General features: G+C 43.8%; 1 protein-coding gene and 1 long non-coding RNA gene across 4 annotated transcripts in view; one reads left to right on the top strand and one right to left on the bottom strand.

Annotated features, from left to right (window-relative positions):
- Mro (maestro) overlaps positions 1 to 2,574 on the bottom strand; it is a 29,509-nt gene extending 26,935 nt beyond the window's left edge. The window contains exon 1 of the mRNA XM_006526255.4: positions 2,556 to 2,574. The gene's annotated coding sequence lies outside the window, so the exon portion shown is untranslated. The remainder of the gene's footprint in view (positions 1 to 2,555) is intronic.
- Gm32661 overlaps positions 1 to 4,518 on the top strand; it is a 33,916-nt gene extending 29,398 nt beyond the window's left edge. For all 3 annotated transcript variants that reach the window (XR_877545.2, XR_386337.3, XR_001782515.2), the window contains exon 3: positions 3,571 to 4,518. This is a non-coding gene — a long non-coding RNA (predicted gene, 32661). The remainder of the gene's footprint in view (positions 1 to 3,570) is intronic.
- Positions 4,519 to 18,813: the final 14,295 nt, after the last annotated feature.

The following is an 18,813-nucleotide window of genomic DNA, read 5'->3' as shown; positions in this document are numbered from 1 at the left end:
TGTCTTGTGTCATGTCTGTTCTCAAAGGGGACAGTTCCAGAATCTTGACAGATGCCCAAGTCCCTTGCCTAAGTAGTATAATGTACTCATAACCTCCTATACCTGAAGTCATCTGTAAAGAACTTATAGTGCTTACTAAAGTGTAACTGCTGTGTGAATGGTTGTTACATTACTGTAGGGAATGATGTTCAATACAGGCACATATTTTTCCCCAATAATTTCGATCCATACTTAATCAAAGATACATAATCAAAACCTTATTTGTTAGTAAAGGGAGAGAGAGAGAGAGAGAGAGAGAGAGAGAGAGAGAGAGAGAGAGATTAAAGTAGAGAGAAAGGAGGGCTGGAGAGGTGGCTCAGCGGTTAAGAGCACTGACTGCTCTTCTGAATGTCCTGAGTTCAAATCCCACCAACCACATGGTGGCTCACAACCATCCGCAATGAGATCTGAAGCTCTCTTCTGGAGTGTCTGAAGACAGCTACAGTGTACTTAGATATAATAATAAATAAATCTTAAAAAAGAAAATAAATAATAGTACTAAAGTAGAGAGAAAGGGAGCGAGGAGGGAGAGAAAGATTTTAAGAAATTGGTTCACATATTTGAGACTTGGCAAGCCCAAAGGCTCATGAGGTTAACCCATAGGCTGGAGGCTTAGAGTTGAGCTGTGGTCTCAGACCAAGGCTATTTGCTGGCAGAATTTTTTCTTACTCAGGGAAAGTTAGTCTCTGTTTCTTTGTTTGATTCAGACCCTCTGCTGACAGAAGGAAACCACCTGCAGTATTAACGAGGATACTCTGAGGGACTCAAAGTCCAACCTATTTGAAATCATTCCAAAATACCTCCATAGAAACATCCAGATGACCAAACCAGCCAGATGGCTGGAGGCAGTGCTGGTGGAAAGGTGCTTGCTGTCATGCCCTGTGAGTTGCCTCTGATCCCTAGAACCCACACAGCAGAAGCAGAGAACCAATTCCCTCAAGTTGTCTTCTGACCTCAACACGTGTTCCACCATCTCCCTCCCCCACCTCCACATACATCAAATAAATAAATGAATAAATGTAAAAAAGAAGTTTGACCAGACCTCTAGGTGTCCATCCTTGCTCAGCCCCATCGATACATAAAATTATCACCTTTAACAGGCATAATAATGATATAATGTAATTTAAGGACAACCATTTTTTAATTGTTCAATCTTTGCTCTTTTTTTTCTTTTTAAGTTTTCCTCTTTTGTGATTTAAGTCACTTCCCTTCCCAAATGTTACTCAGAATCAGGTCATTTATCACTTGAATGTGAAATCTCCTCCACAGGCTTTAAGTATTGGAGGCTCAGTCCTTACCACTACCTTGAAAGCTGTAGCAACTTTAAGTAGTAGGATCTAGCTAGAGGAAGGTGGTCCCTCCTAACTGCTCCTTGAGAGGTCTTCTGTGATTTGTCCTGGGGAGATGTGACTATTCACATCTACTGACCCCAGATGGGAACTAGCTACAGACCAAAGTAATGGTACAACCAAAGTCCAGCTTGGTTCTTTGTGTCTACCATGTTTACTGAAGTTACATATAGGTGTATGGATGGAGAACCATAGACAACTTTAAAACAGTTTCACCACTCAAAGCTTACCCCAACATGGGTAGTGACCCACAAAAGCTGGAACCCCAAAGCTCTCTGCATAAGTTGCAGGTAGATCCACAGGTTGGAAAAAAAATATCTCCTCAAATATCTTTAAGGCTTATGGAGGGAGGGACCTTAGGAATCTATAAGTTTCAGGAACTTCCTAAAACTTGTGACTTGTTTACTTCCTAAAACTAAGAGTTTTCCCTTTAGAATTTCCTGAGTCTTAATGAGCTTCTATCTGGGATGAATGCTGAAAAGTTTTAAGTCAACTTGACATAGCTAAGGTCGTCTGAGAGCAGGGAGCCTCAATTGCAAAAATGCCTCCATAAGGTCAGGCTATGGCAAGCCTATAGGGCATTTTCTTTATTAGTGGTTAATAGGGGATGCCCAACCCCTTGTGGGTGGTGGCATCCTTGGGCTTACAGTCCTGGGTTCTATAAGAGCAAGTCATGATGAGCAAGCCAGTAAGCAGCACCCTGTCATGGCCTCTGCATTAGCTCCTGCCTCTAGGTTCCTACCCTGTTTGAGTTCCTGTTCTGATTTCCTTCAGTGATGAACAGAGATATGGAAGTGTAAGCCAAATAAACCGTTTCCTCCCCAAGTTGCTTTGGCCATAGTGTTTCATCACAGCAACAGCAACCCTAACTAAGTCAGCCCAGCCTACCAGTGTTCTAGCCTGGTCACTTGGCTGTCTGGCCAGCTCACATTATGCCTTCCATTCTGTTTCTCATAGCTCCAGACACGTTTTGATTTCCTCACAGGCAGTTCTTTCTTCTCAAAATATGTCTGCCTTCCTGTCCATTTGTCATGACCTAGATTAGGCACGATACCTTGGAATCACCCCAATTAGCTGTCCCTTCCAGATCTTCTTCAGACCTCACTGAAAGGCTTCCCTGTGATCCATCTCGCTCCATGCATTTCAGGCATCTGTGGAGGACTTTACCTCAGCCAATTTGCGTAGCATCTATTCCACAGATTCCTCGGACCTCATCTCAAGTCTCTGACAGCAGCTCAGTGTCTGGTGCATAGAGAGCTTCTAGCAGATGGGCTGCCATGTATGCAAATCCACACAATCTTCTGCATGCTCACCCTGAGCATGCGCCTTTCCTTGTAGTAGAGTGAGCGTTGGTTTGAAGCATTCCTCACTCTTGAATTTAATCCTGCAGAAGCAAAACAACTATTATAATTCTTTGCTGGCTTAAGAACATGTTTTGTTATTTCCCGGCCGCTAATTAAAGTTAAAAACAGCTTAAGTAAGTGGACATTATGTTTGGAACTAATTTCATCAAGGGAGAAAGCGAGACTATTAACATATTCATGGCAAGAGACTTTTTGTTCTGTGTGGATAAAAGGTTTCTAGGTGACCATATCCACTGTTCGCTATTGGGACAACAGCTCCTGACAAAAAGATTTAGACTGGTTGGGCAACTCTGAACAAATAGGATCTTCTCTTTCTTAAGGACGTACTTATGGCCCTATGCAACACCAAGGCACAAGACAGCTGTCATCAAGGTGAGAAGTGCCACTGTCATACATATGACCTGACAGCATACCAGATGATCACCTAAGAGAGGGAACCTCTTGAGATATCCGTGAAGGCTTAGTGGTCTGAGACTCCACCATAACTCTACATGGTGTATATAAATGCTAAGGTGTGAACATTATTGGGTAGTCTTCCCATCTTGGGCATTTGTGAAGTTTACCCAGAATGAAGGTAATGGCCACAGCTTGAGTTGGATCTATCAGTAGAAACTGGAATAAGCAATCAGTTCCTTCCCTTTCGAGGACCTTCTGAGTGTAACTTGATACTACAACTTGCATTATGACAATTTTGCTTAACTCTAGGAGGCAAGAAAACTCTAGGTACGTACTCAATGAAAAGGCCTTGTTTTCCCAGAAATAACCTTGACTAAAGCCATTGACGATGTGTTTTTCCTTCTTTCTCCTTCCGTATCTAGTGACTACTCCCCTCCTGCCTACAATGTATAACAAAGTAAAAAACGAGCAGCGTGTGCTAAAAGCGGACTCTCCCCATCTACGGAGACTTCTTACTGCTGCAATCACATAGACCAGGTAACCAGGAATGGCACCAAACTTGGATGTTTTGGCACAGCACGGGCGCTGGAGAGAGGCCTTGGAATGCAGCTGGACTGTGGTCGCAAGGCCAAGGAAACAGGCAAGTAAAGAGGGACCCAGTGTTCAGTGGGCAAGCTTCTGGGAGGGCGTAAAGACCAACACCCTTTAAAGTCAACAAGATTTTTAAAAATTAAGCAACTGGCAGTTGTGTATTTTTTTTCAAGCAAATATAAACGAAGACTCGACTTCTCACCTGTTTTCAGGTTTTGAGTTTGGGGCCTTCTAAGATCTATGGATGGGGGACTTTTTATAATCTGTGGACCTGAACAAAGTTATAAAAGAGTTTCAGCACCAGGACTCGCAGAGATACAGTGCTCATTTGTGCAAGTCTTCGAAGGAGGGAGAGTGTTGCGCTTGCAGTCCTTCTTGTTGTCTTGAATATCGTATTTTAATATTTATTTTTATTTATACATATGTGTGTGAGCTTGTATGAGTGGCTATCTCAAAGCATTGCTGTGTGTGTCTGTAGACGATCTTCTAGTGCTAACCAGTCACCCCCTTTATCCATTTATTACCCCATAGATCAAATGTATTTGGATAAAATTTGTATCTGCAATGAGCATGTGCCGACTTTGTTATTCTTGTTCCCTAAAGGTCATGGTATGACAATGGCTCATATGCCATTTAATGTGTATAAGTTATGAGAAACCTTCTAGAGATGCTTTGAAGTACACAAAAGAATAACAATGCATCTCATACCATAGACTTGAGGACTTGGGTGATATCTTAGTTAGGGTCTTACTGCTGTGAACAGACACCATGACCAAGGCAACTCTTGTAAGTACAACATTTAATTGGTGCTGGTTTACAGGTCAGAGGTTCAATCCATTATCATCAAGGCAGGAACATGCAGCACCCAGGCAGGCATGCTGCGGGAGGAGCTGAGAGTTCTACATCTTCATCTGGAGATTCCTAGCAGAATACTGACTTTGAACTAAGAGATCTGCATGCCTGTCTCATAAGCACTGGGATTAAAAATGTGGGCCATCAAACCTGGATTTAAGTTTTTCTTTACCTAGAAGTTGGTCTGTTCTAGGCTGGTCTTGAACTCTAAAACCTGCTTGTCTTTGCTTCCTGGAATTAAAGACTTGTACTACCACAGCTGGATCTTGCCCCAAGTCACCACTCCCTTAATTCAATTTAATATCCTTGAATACAGGATTCAGCTCCATTTCACTTCCTGGTGCCCCTTTAGTACTTGAACCATATATTTCATATTTCTCCTTTCTCAGCTTGCTGTGCTTATTTAAAATGCTAGTCATGAGACTTAACCAAAAAACAAAGTTTCTGATAGGTGTTTCTAAGACTTCCTTTGTCAATGCAATTAATCTGAGCCTCTTCGCCTTAGCCGGAGGGAGACTCTTCACACAAAGGCAAGTAGCCACATTCTTCACCAAAATACCACAAAAATAGTCTCTGGCCACACTGAAATTCTCCACTGAAACCTCTTGGGCCTGGTCCACACAATTCAAATCACTCTCAGTAACAAAGTCTTCCATATTCCTACTAGGATAGCCCATTAAACCCCATTTAAAGCTTTCCACAGTGTTCCAAATCCAGTCCCCAAATCCACATTCTTCCAAACAAAAGCATGGTCAGGCCTGTCACACTAATACCCCAGTCCCTGGCACCAACTTCTGTATTAGTCAGGGTTCTCTGGAGTCACAGAACTTATGGAATGTCTCTCTCTATTGAGGGAATTTGTTGTTCTGACTTAGTCTGCAGTCCAACTACCCCAACAATGGGCAGCTGCTGATGGAAAGTCCAAGAATCCAGTAGTTGCTCAGTCCCAAGAGGCTAGTAGTTTCAGCTGGTCTTCTTTATGATCCGAAATCCTGAAGAAGCAGGTTCCAACAGATGTGCTGGCAAGTGAATGCAAGCAGGCAAGAAGAGCGAATCCTCTTTCTTCCAATGTCCTTATGTAGGCCTCAAACAGAAGATATATCCCAGATTAAAGTGTGTACCACCAACCTTGGACCTGGGACTTGCTTGTCCCAGGCTGACCTTGAACTCAGAGATCTCCTTGCCTCAGTCTCCTGGTACTAAAGGCATGTACTATCTCACCTGAGCCTAAGCTTTTCATGGCCACTATGCCTCAAGATCTCCATGGTAAGATCCAGGCCAGAAATTTGTGTCTTCCAGCCTCAGGATCTGTATCATAGATGAGCCCTCCAACTCTGAACTGTAGTTCATTCCAGATACAGTCAAGTTGACAACCACGAATAGCCATTACATTAGCATTTTACTAAAGTCCAATGTCTTTCCATTAGTTCTAGAACACTCTTTGACATGATGTGGATATCTGGTCACTGATACACTTCTGTTAGGTGGATCGAATTTGGAGTGCTTTTAGCTACAAGTATCAAGGTATCTACTTCAGTATCTAAAACAGAAGAAAATGTGATTGGGGGTTTTATTACAAAGACTCAGAGGCAAGACTCTTTAGCAGGTAGATGCCCAGCTTCTCTCAGGCTCCCAGCTTGTCCATCTTCCCCTTTCTGCTATGACCCAGGGCTCCTTCCTGCATGTCTGAGGTAGCCCCCACATCGAGAGGTTTCACCCCACATTCAGGATGAACCCTTTCCCTTCAGTGACAGGATCGGCATCCCTTCCACTATGAGTGCTGTCAAGAAGTAGCCATGTGGATACTTCCTTTCTAACTGCAAATGAAGCAAGGAAGTCAGAAGTCTGGGGAAGTAGATGTCTTCCCATCACTTCCCTAAGCTAACATCGAATCAGCTATTGAACAAGAAACATTAGCCAGCTAGAAGACATTTCGCCCAAGAAAGGAGAGGCATTGGTGACCGAGACTGGTTGTGTGCACCTAAAAGGGCTCTGTGATGTCTGAGACATGGAGCAGCGCTCACTACACTTTGCCCATCACCTCCTCCAGCACTCTCTGTGCATTACAACGACTAGGGGTAACTTGACTACGTCTTCAGGGATTTCTTATTTGTCTTTATCCTTTTATAAAGCAGGGCTTCTTCTTAAAGCAGGAAGCTGGATTGGATTACATGATTCCTTCTTGAGCTTTCATTATGATCTGAAGCCAAAATAAGATCATGTACACACACACACACACACACACACACACACACACACACGTACATATCTTGTGTATGATTAAAAGTATCTTGTGTTGTGCTTCTGTTTGGACCTGATTCAGGTTATGGTCTCTTAGGCTCTCCAGCTCTGTTTCACAGTGGCTACTGTTGTTATCTTTTGCAGCTATTTTTCTTTGTTCAGTGTCTTAGTCAGGGTTTCTATTCCTGCACAAACATCATGACGAAGAAGCACTTGGGGAGGAAAGGGTTTATTCAGCTTACACTTCCATAGTGCTGTTCATCACCAAAGAAAGTCAGGACAAGAACTCATGCAGGTCAGGAAGCAGGAGCTGATGCAGAGGCCATGGAGGGATGTTACTTTACTGGCTTGCTTCTCCTGGCTTGCTCAGCCTGCTCTCTTATAGAACCAATACTACCAGTCCAGAGATGGTCCCACCCACAAGGGGCCCTCCCCCCTTGATCACTAATTGAGAAAATGCCCCACAGGTGGATCTCGTGGAGGCATCTCCCCAACTGAAGCTCCTTTCTCTGTGATAACTCCAACTTGTGTCAAGTTGACACCCAAAACCAGCCAGTACAGTCAGCAAACGAATCCATGCTTTTCCCTCCTAAGAACAAGCAAGCGCTGTAACAGCAACCCTGGGCTTCCTGACTCCCCCTCGTTCACGTGAAAACAAAACTCTCTGTTACCTTCCCTGATGATCTTCGGGTCATGCGTGGGTGGGAAGGGAGTCACAAGAACAAATTGTGGGTTTCCTGGTTTCTCTGCACCCTCTGCTGGAGGTCATGGCTTCTCTGCCTCTTTGTCACCTGGCTCCAGGCACAGGAACTTTTGGATGTGACACTAGGAAGTGAATCATGCATCGACTTGTGATCCCCAGCTGCTGGACGGACTCTCTCGAGTTTTAGATAAGTGGAGACGAGATTAAAAATTGAATACTTTGAATAAGTAAAAAAATAATAAAAATTCAATACTTCATGTATCATTTAGTATCCTCCAAACAACACCTGAGGCACATTAAAGGTTATGAGATAAAATCAGTGGGTCTTAGCTGGCTCTGTGTGTGTGTGTGTTTATTCATCGTATTAAATAATTGTCTCATAACAACACTCTTATGTGCTCATATCCACTCCCTGTTACCTGTTCTTGTCTCTGTGTCCCTTCAGCTAGTCCTCTTCTTGTCCTTGCAGATCACATGTATGCATAGATTTTCATTCACATCCCATATATTTTCAGCGCCCCCACCCCTAGCCTCACGGCCAGCAGGGGTAGGATCCCCGGGAGATAAAGAATGAGACTCACTCAGCACACTTCAGCCGGTGCTGGGTCAACACGTCCATAGTCCAGCCTCATGGTTTCTTCCTCTTACACAGTTAAGCCCAGTAAAATGTTGGAAAGGGGTTTCTGGGTGACAATTATCCCAACAAACTTTAGGCATAGCTACACAGAAACTCCCTTGCAAAGTGGCAAAGCACCTGGGACCTTTACAGTAAGAGTGAGTTCTATTGACCAATAAACAGAGCTCAGGTCAAGGCCTAAAGAGGAAGGATTTGTCATAAACACAAGGATAGATTCTAAGATGGAGGATGCAAAGAACACGGGATCTCTTTCAAAAGGGTGAGTTTTATAAACTAAGAGACAAAGCTCTGGGTTTGGGAGAGATTCAGGACGTCGGGTTCCACAGAATAGCACAGAGATCAGCAGGTTGTTAGATAACATCCACTCCAGCCTTCCAGGTGGCCTGGCGTCAGTCATTTTAGTCAGTTTCTCCAATGCTGTCCCTAATCTGTCTCCTTCAGCAGATGAGAAATAAAATGTAATATTTCTGAATGTGTCTTATTCAACTTAATATGATAATCTACAGTTTCATACAGTTTCCTGGAAATGACATCACTTCATTCTTCATTGTGGCTGAATAAACCTCCACTATGGAGGTGGGAGAGATGATGGCTCGGCGGTTAAGAATGCTTGAGTGGGGCCGGACGGTGGTGGTGGCGGCACATGCCTTTAATCCCAGCACTCGGGAGGCAGAGGCAGGCGGATTTCTGAGTTCGAGGCCAGCCTGGTCTACAAAGTGAGTTCCAGGACAGCCAGGGCTACACAGAGGAAACCCTGTCTCAAAAAGAAAGAAAGAAAGAAAGAAAGAAAGAAAGAAAGAAAGAAAGAAAGAAAGAAAGAAAGAAAGAAAGAGAGAAAGAAAGAAAGAAGAAAAGAGCCGGGCAGTAGTGGCACATGCCTTTAATCCCAGCACTTGGGAGGCAAAGACAGGTAGATTTCTGAGTTTGAGGCCAGCCTGGTCTACAGAGTGACCTCCAGGACAGCCAAGGCTACAGAGAAACCCTGTCTCGAAAAACAAAAACAAAAAAGAAGAAGAAGAAGAAGAAGAAGAAGAAGAAGAAGAAGAAGAAGAAGAAGAAGAAGAAGAAGAAGAAGAAGAAAAGAGCAGAATGTGTGTTATCTAATAAAGTAAAAATTGCCTCATGAAACTTCTACTGCAAGTTTACATTTGTGTATATATGTTCTAAGTCAACATAAAATAGATTTCTTGTAATTAAAAGCATTAAAAAGATTATTAAAATGTCACATGGTAACCCATGATTGTCGACAGTTTTGTGTGTTAATCAAAACTTAAAAGAATTAAGCCTCTAAACCAAACATGAATCCCCACAAGGGCGCTTGCTAGCTATCTGGCAAATATTTGTTGGATTGCATTGATTTCTTTGTGTGTTTGCAAATTTACTGAATAAACACGTAGATTGCATCTGTAATATTGATCCTTGAATTTATTTGTTCATTCTATGGAGGACACCCACAGGTTGTCTAAGGTTAATGGAGGTCAGTAAAGGTGTTTAAGGGAAAGAAATTCCCAGGAGAGCACGAGGTGCCGTGGGTCATCATCAAACACCATCCCACATTCGTTTTCAGCTTCAGGAACAATCCTCTCCTGGTCCAGATCTTTCCTCACCGTCTGTGGGCAGTGTTTCCCATGTCTCTCAGAGATGACGTCATGGCCCTGATGTCCAATCGCCATTCTAACCTTGCGTGATGAGCGTTTTTTCTTTGTAATGTCTTTCCAGAAGGCTGTACCACAGTAGCTAGGGGCTTGCACGTCCCTGAGGCACATTCCTCCCACACAGCTTCCTATAGTCCAGCGTTACCACAGCGCTCACGGCACTTCCTTTTGTTTGCTTTTGCTACTTTTTTTTTTTTTTTAAGATAGGCCTGGAACTTATGAGCTAGCCTTGGAAGTCACGGCAATCCTCCTGTTTCAGCTTCCCAATTAGCTGATATTATACAGGTGTGTACCATTTTGTCCTAACGTTACCACTGTACCTAGTGCTCAAGATAGACCCCAGAGATCTTGTGCTGTACCCAGGAAATTGCAGCTTGCTGGTTTCCAGGACATACCCACATCTCCCTTCACAATCTAGCTTCCGTCTCTCCTGCAGAGTTCTTCACCTGCCTGAGCAAGGTGGGAAGGTGTATCAGATGGAGAATGCAGGGATGACTAAACCTCACTTTTGACCTGCTGGCAAACTTTGAAGAGAGGCTGGTAAATTCTGTTATCTAAACTCCGAAGCTTGGAGCCGCACTGGAGATCCAGGCTGAGATAGGCGCGTTCCAGTCCCCTCTACTGCAGTCGTGAGTTTCCTGAACTTCCAGCAAACCAGCAAAGAGTTAACACACAGATGACATCCTGAAAGTTGTGTTTCCTCTGCTCTAGGCTTGATCTACAGTACTCTGTCTAGGGCATTTTCCTGGCTTAATCTTAGCCTTTCTCCCAATTAGACTCTTAGCTTTGGGCCTGCACTGTTTCCTTCTCTGTGCCTAGATTTCTCCAGAACCTGCAGGTCTCAGGGATGGTTACTAAGGACTAAGCTACCTCTATTGACTGCCCAGTTCACAGTTCATTCCAAAACCCAAGAGTCACCCATCAGGACTGAGTGCCCTAAGGAAATGCAGCTGCTTCTAGCTCTCCTTCCTCCATAGTGATGATTCGTCACTGTAATGATGAGGCCACAGGAATGGTTCAGTGGAGAGTCAGCCCTCCAAGAGCTTCCAGATATCTGAGGGCACAGTAGAAGAGGAGTGAGACAAATAGCTTCAGTAGGAGAGAACACTAGAGCCCCCTAGCTAGATGGCGTTCACAAAGGGCTGTGTATGAGTACCCTTAGTTGTGTATCCAGATGTCCTGCCTCAGAGCTACTCCAAATCTCAGACAACTCAGGAGGGGTGCAGATCAGCACTATCTACTCAGTCACTACTGCGATAACAAGATCCCCTTCAGGAAATGAGAGAAATCCCTGCTCATTGCTCTCGATGTAGAAGATCGGTCACTTTCCAGAATCCTCTGTGTCCTAATGAAAATCGGTACTTAGTGGTGGGTATTTAGGCTGCTACCTGGCTTTAACTACCACAGCAAAAATTAGTTTTAAAACATCTGGGGAGCTGGGGGTGGTTGCTAGAGAGATGCCACAGAGGTTAAGAGCAATTATTGCACGTTTTGAAGACCCAGATCCTGGTCCCAACATCTACACTAAGCAGTTCACAACTGCCTCTAACTCCAGTCCCAGATAACGCAGTGTTTCTACTGGCCTACATGCATATGGTAACCATAAAGTCTATCAGGTACATGTATACACAAACATAAACAAGCAAATAAACAAATGTAGATAAATATATGAATAACTTAAGAAGTGTATGTTGCCGGGCGTGGTGGCGCACGTCTTTAATCCCAGCACTCGGGAGGCAGAGGCAGGCGGATTTCTGAGTTCGAGGCCAGCCTGGTCTACAAAGTGAGTTCCAGGACAGCCAGGGCTACACAGAGAAACCCTGTCTCGAAAAAAAACAAACAAACAAAAAAAAAAAAAACAAAAAAAGAAGTGTATGTTGCCTTGGGATTCAGATCTCAGCTTTGCCACTGGACAGCATATAACTTAAGTTTTTGAAGCCTTAGTTTACTCTTCTATGAAACAGGGACAACACCACAGCCTACCTCGTCAGGCTATGCAGATTTGGTGAGAACTATACCAGGCAGCAAGTGTTTATCACATAGCAATTGTTTAGTGAACATACACGCGCTGTTGCTGTTATAGCTGTCAGCTCTGGGAGTTTTTTTGGAAGGGTAGGGAAAGTTAATTGAGACTAAATCAAATGATACAGAATTCAGAGATAGGAGTCCTAATTTCTAAGTAAAATGTAAAGAGTGTGTCATGTGAACGCTTCTTTGCTTGGCCATTTGAGAAACCATTAAACAACAGACTATAAACACACTAGGAATACGGACTTCGGAGTCAGATGTGCTCAGGTCTAGTTCTCCTCCTGCTCCTGACAATTGGGCAGCTTATATAAGCTCTCTGAGGCTCATCTTCCTCGTGTCCAAAGTGGGGATGACGGTAAGTGTTTGGCAGGACTGTCCTGAGGGTTGGCAAAGCCTATGTTGCCACTCCTCTTCTCTGGACCGGCAACAAGGCACACAAACAGTTCAAGGTCTACTCTGTAGGAGCTCTTATCACAGTGCACCGCGGTAGCTCCTCACTACAGTAAACACCTCACAATTGAAATGAGTCTGCTTGTGTGTTTTGAAATATTTGACATCTGGTCTTACCCTTGGATATAGCATGTTCTTAGTAAAAGCTTGCAAGGGAATTGAATCAATGAATAAGTGAAACAGACAGAAAAGAGGAATCTATTCAATTCCTTTTTTTTAACAGAGCGTTTCATGTTTTCCAAGCTGGCCCTGAGCATGCTGCATAGCAAAGGATGGCCTTGAACTTGTGGACCACCACACTCTGATCATGCAGTACTGGTGGCCGGACCCTGAGCTTTATGTATACCAGGCAAGTCCTCCACACCTCCATTGCTGCCACGGTCCTCTGCTATGACTGACTCTCAGCCCTCTGGAACTATAAACTCAAGTAAACTCTTCTGTAAGGTGTGTCACAGGCAACCGACTTGAAGGGTTCAAATGACCATGCCATTCTGAGACATTCCCAATTCTCTCTCTCTCTCTCTCTCTCTCTCTCTCTCTCTCTCTCTCTCTCTCTCATAAAGGTTGTATAGTTTTTCTCTACATTGCCCCCTCCTCCCCCCACTAGTTCCCAAATGAATGAGACTAGGATGACTAGATTCATTTAGGCAAGCTTTACAGCACAAAACCTGGGCAGCCATTGATCTATTCTGATCCTCTAAGCTAACCTGCCCACCTCCCAGTCAAATGCCTGAGATACTTATGTTTCAGTACTGGTTTTGCTATCTGGGTTTCAGATGTCTTCTCCTAAGATGTCTCTTCTTGCCTCCTCATAGCTGAATCCCCCTTAGTCTTCTCTCTCTCCTTCCCCTGGCTGGCAGACGTCCTGCCCTATTCTCTCTCTCTCTTGCCCAGCCATTACCTGAACAGCTTCTATTGACAAGGCATAGAATAAATGGTAAGCATTGTTTACAGAAACTTGACCCAGGAGATATTTGGAATAATCATTACAACGCCATGTCTGGATCACAACAAAGATACAACAGCAGAGAAATCAGCATTTGGATAACACAAGGGGTAATCTTTTAAAGACACAGTGCACAAAAAACATTATACCTACAGCTAACCTTCTGGAACCCCAAACTCCAAACTAAATGCTTTCTTTTATCAGTTGCCTTAGCCATGGCATTTTAGGAAAGTACTAAGACAGTTGCCTTGGTCATGGTGTTTTATCACAGCAACAGACGCGAAAATAATATAAGGTCCTTGATAGATTTGGAGTTGAGTTTTGTACAAGAGAGAAACAAGGGCCAAGTTTCACTCTTCTACAGACAGCTACACAGTTTGTCCAGAACCATTTGTTGAAGATGCGATCTTTTTTTTTCCTGTGTGGGTTGTTGGACTTCTTTGTCAAAAACTATGTGGCTGTAGGAGTGGAAGTTTATCTGTGTGTCCTAAATTCTATTCCACTAGCCAGTGATCTGTTCTCATCCCAGTACCATGCTGTTAGTACTATAGCTATAGTGCTATAAGTAGAACTCGAAACCTGGAATGGTGACATCTTCAGCACATTGTTGTTGTTGTTAAGGGTTATTTTGGCTATCCTGTGTCTTTTGTGTGTTTATATAAAATTTAATTTTTTTTCAATTCCTGTAAAGAATTGCATTGGAATTTTGATGGATATTGTATTGAATCTGTAATTTGTTTTTGGTAGGAAGGCCATTCTTATAGTATTAACCTTGCCAATCGATGAGCATGATTGATCTTTCCATCTTTTGTAGCTTCGTTTCTTTTTCAATGCCTTTCACCTGGTTAGGTTTATTTCAATGTATTTTTAAGGCTGTGACGACAGGGTTTGTTTCTTTGATTTCTTCCTTGGGCTGTTTGTGATTTGCAGAAAAGAAGGCTGCCGATTTTGTATGCTAATTTTGTATTCTGCTATTTTGCTGAGAGTGCTGAATTCTGGTGGAGTCCTGAGGAGTTAGCAGGAAATAGTCCGAGGCAAGTCCAGAGGGAGAGATAACATTCCTGGGGAGCAACTATTATGTAAGGGGAGATAGCACAGGAGCCTCACAGCTTGGAGCCAGCCTCACTCCCCTTTGTTATCTCCCTAGGCCAAGGACCATCCAATGAGATTAAATAATGGGAAAGAGGAGGAGAAGAGAGCCCAAGGTCCCTATAAACCACCTATTCAGCGGCCATTTGGTGGTCTACAAGCTCTGGAAACCCTGCCTATTACAAAGGGCACCTCCATGCTTCCATAAATGCTTGCTTTCACTTTCTCTGAGTATTTACTTTGTCATCTGTTCCTCAATGTCGAGTATTCACCTTTGGAAAAGATCCAAACCCGTGGACAGCGGCCTTTAGCTCAAGACTTCCTGTTACAGAGTCTTTGTGGTCTTTTGGGTACAGAATCATATCATATCATATATCTTATTGCCAGCCTCGTTCATCTGTGAATCCTGACCACCCTGATGAGATATTCCCACTGGTGCATTAGGGCCAGGATCTCACGGGAGCAACCAACTACGTTCAGATTGGATTTAAGCTTGCTTCAGAAGTTGAAACCTGTGTCTGGCACCAATCCCGGGGCCAAGAACCTGTAACGAGACATGGTATAGGCCCCAGTCGAGAACCTAGTACTGTTATTTTCCGCTAATGCCTTGCTATACCCATAGATAAGTGCATCTCGCAATTTTCATTGGAGATGCTTTTCAGTGTGTAGTCGTTAACACAGAGACCCACAACCAGTCACGGTGCAGAGAATAAAGGTTCTGCAGAAGGTTCAGAGCTGTTTTCTAGGTAGAGAAGCGAAGTCACACAGATGAACTCACAGCAGTTCAAACGGCAGGCATGTACAAGACTCGCACAAGCTCAAGCCAGACAAAATCTGAACATGAGAGCAGAAATGGTCACAGCATCTCATCAATAGCTAAGTAGATATTGACATTAATAGCTGCCGGGAGAGGAAGAGTCATTTCTTGAAAGGTGCCATCTCTGGTAGATTGACCATGCTCCACTGGACGGCCAGATAGCCCAGAGAGAGCAGCACACCAAGTGTGCTTGATGGGTTTAAGATAAAGAAATGAAGAGGACCCAGAGTTGGTAGAAAGGGGATGGATCTAGAAGGCTTTTGGAGGGGTTGGGGGTAGATGTGAACAAAATACCTTGCAAAAAGTCCTCAGAGAAATGGTGTTGGTGGCGTTGGGCGTGGCAGTGACTGGGACATAGACGACTGATGACCACAATGACAATAATGACCACGATGATGAGGACCACGATGATGATGATGATGAGGGTGACGACGACGACGACTACAACGATGATGATAAATAGCTTACTCTGCAAGCCCAATGGCTGAGCTTAATCCCAGGAACTCCCTTGCCTCTTATAGTCATACATTCACCACAACATGCACTTGTATTTACCTGTTCATGTGTGCACACTCACACACACGCATGCATGCATGCACTTACACACACACATGCATGCATGCATAGACACATATACTAGTAGTAACACTAATAATAGTAAACAAAAAGGAAAGGAAATTGGAGGGAAAAGAGGAGAGAGTAGGGAAGAGATTTATTTTAAGGAAATAGCACATGCTATTGTTGATAACCAATCAAATTTGTAGGGTGAGCTCGCACGCTGGAGACCAGGAAAGGGTTGCAGTTCAAACGCAAGTTTCCTCTTTCTCAAGGCAGGTCAGGGTTTATTCTACCCCGGCCCTCAACTGACTGGCTAAGATCCACTTATGTGGGAATCTTCCTGACTCAACTTCCACTGATTCCATACAAATCTCACCAAGACATATTTACAGACTAATCCCAAGTAATGTCTGACCAAATAGCTGGATGCGCTAGGCCAGACAAGTTGATGCCTAACATTAGCCATGTTGAGCTGCCGTAACAGGCTACCACAGACAGGAAACTTAAACATCAGAATGTTATCATTTTACATTTCAGGGGTGTAGACAGCCAGTCACACTGTCTGCAGGACTGGCTTCTTCTGAGGCTTCCCTTTCAGCTCACAGGTGGCCACTTTCCCCTCATATCTTTCAATGATCTTCCATGTCTGTATCCAAACTTCGCCTTTTTTATGAAGAGACCAGTCATATTTGACCAGAACCCACCCTAGCGATCTCACTGCTGTTCATTGTTACCTCTTCACAGACCTATCTTGAAGACTCGGCTACACTCGGAAACACTGGAGGGCTTGTGCTTCTAGCTATATGAATTCCGGGAGAACATATTCCCCATTATGCAGTTGATCATAACTACCATGCCATTCATTTGTTTAAGTGTACAGTCCAATGAGATGGGAATATCTGTAGCTTTCTTCATGACTAGAGCAGCAGAGGCCAATAAGGTCGCCTAGTCCAGCTGAGAAGAATCACATGGCTTTGAGGCAGGCAAGTGGAAGCAATAGTTTGGATCTGGGACTTGACTTGCTTCAGGTTATCCATTCGTTCCCAGTCTACTTCTTTTTGGAGAGATTTATTTAGTTGATTTTATGTGCATATGCATATAATCCCTCCATTATTTCTATATGCCGCATGCATGCAGATGAACTCAGACGTCCAAAGAGGGCATTGAATAATCTGAACCTGGAGGAGAAGGAGTTGGGAGCTCTCTTATGTGTATGCTGGAAACCAACCTGGGTCCTCTGCAAGAGCAACAAGTGTTCTTACCAGCTGAGCCACCTAAATAATAAATAATGCACTTGGCACCCTAACTTCTTTTCCTCTTCCTAGTATGAAGACACAACTCTGTTTAAACAATGTCTCTGGTAATTTCAACCTTCCCACCCCGACCCCCACCTGCAGCAGGCTTCTTGTCCATTCATCTCTGAACAATACTAGAATTTTCCTTGCCCCTAAGAGCCATCAAATTTATGCAAATTCTATTAAAATATATTCCCAGTGTACCTGGGTACAAAGAATGAAGAAGTTGATCCAGCCAGAACTGGTATAGTGAACAGGGCGCATATGCAGTAAGGCAACACTGTGTGCACAAGTCAACTTTTAAGAAGAAACATTTTATGCCTATGCGTAATTGGGTGTGCATATGATTAAAATCAGATGCATTATGGGGGAGGGATGTGAGCAACAAGAAAAATGAGTATGTGATCTGTTACAGGATATTTGATTATACTGTGATACCTGAGATTGTGTTATTTACTGAGAGAAAGAAAAAAAAAACAAACAAACCTGTTCTTAGATGTGGTGTGGCTCAGCCCTTAACACACACCTTTAACTCCTCTGGCTGGAACACAGACACACCCTTACTACACACCTCCTAGCCAAATAAAGAAGGTGAAGTCCCACCTGGGTGACTCTTGAACTACCAAGTTCTGCTGCCAGTGCAAGGTACAACTTTAGTTGCTTCTGGAACATAACTCGTGCGTGTAGGTTCTCAGGAAAGACCTCCCGGAAGATTTCAGCTCAGTGATGCTCGTCTCTTCTTCATCATCACGAATTTTTCCGATCCAGGCATCCAACATCAAGTATCCCAGCAAAGCCCAGCTTTGCTGTAGTTGTTCTTGCATCTTGTTCATCACAGTTGATTCATCGGCCCCAGCTAACCAGAACCACAGGAGCTTAATTCAGAATAGCAATTGTCCCTTATAGACTCTTTAAACTTCCCTCTGACATGTCATAAGCCAGGCCTCCGTTGTCTGCACTGACCACAACTTTCTTATCTTCCGAGCTCCCACAGAACAGCTCACCAAGCACTGAATGCTCAGTGGCTTTTCTTACTCATCCAAATTATACCCTTAGAAACTAGCCCCTTTTCCTTTAAAACACTTAAAAAGAGACCTCAGAGACTGTAGCTTAGAGCACTTCCTGTGGCTTCTGCTCCTTCAGTGAGTCTTTCTGTGTGTGTGTGTGTGTATGTCTCTCTCTCTCTATCTCTCTCTTTCTCTCTCTGCCTCTCTGTCTCTGTCTCTCTGCCTCTCTGTCTCTGTCTCTCTCTCTCTCTCTCTGTCTCTCTCTCTGTCTCTCTCTCTCTCTCTCTCTGTGTGTGTGTGTGTGTGTGTGTGTGTGTGTGTGTGTGTGTGTGTTGAGAGACAGGGTCTCACTATGTACATAGGCCTGGATGGCCTCAAATTTGCTATGTAGCTTTAGACCAGGTTGCCCTGGAACTCACAGAGATCAAACCTGCCTCTGTCTCATAAGAGGCACCACGCCCAGCTCCAATTTTTACTCCTTTATTAAGAAACCAAAAAAACACCCAGAGGTGAACTAGGAGCCACCTGCTCAGTGGTACTTCCTCTTGTTTTAAGTTTTAGGAATTTAACACCCTGGTGCGTGGGTGAAATTATGAAGTGTGTGTAGCTGTGACTGTTTTACTTCCGCTCTGGTTCAATGGCACCTTGCAGTCTCAGCTCCAGGTGGCTGTGTGTGCTCAGCTGGTGAAGCGCTGCTCTGTGGCAGTTCTCTCCCAAACTTAGCTCACAAGGTGGATAAAAAGCCAAGAGACTGTTCGTAAACGGCCCCGGCATTACCCCCATTTGGAAGAGAACA

The sequence above is a fragment of the Mus musculus genome, chromosome 18 (genome assembly GCF_000001635.26).
Source record: "Mus musculus strain C57BL/6J chromosome 18, GRCm38.p6 C57BL/6J".
NCBI classification, from domain to species: Eukaryota; Metazoa; Chordata; class Mammalia; order Rodentia; family Muridae; genus Mus; species Mus musculus.
Note: the sequence above shows the minus strand (reverse complement) of the source record. Positions and strands in the feature narration are given on the sequence as shown.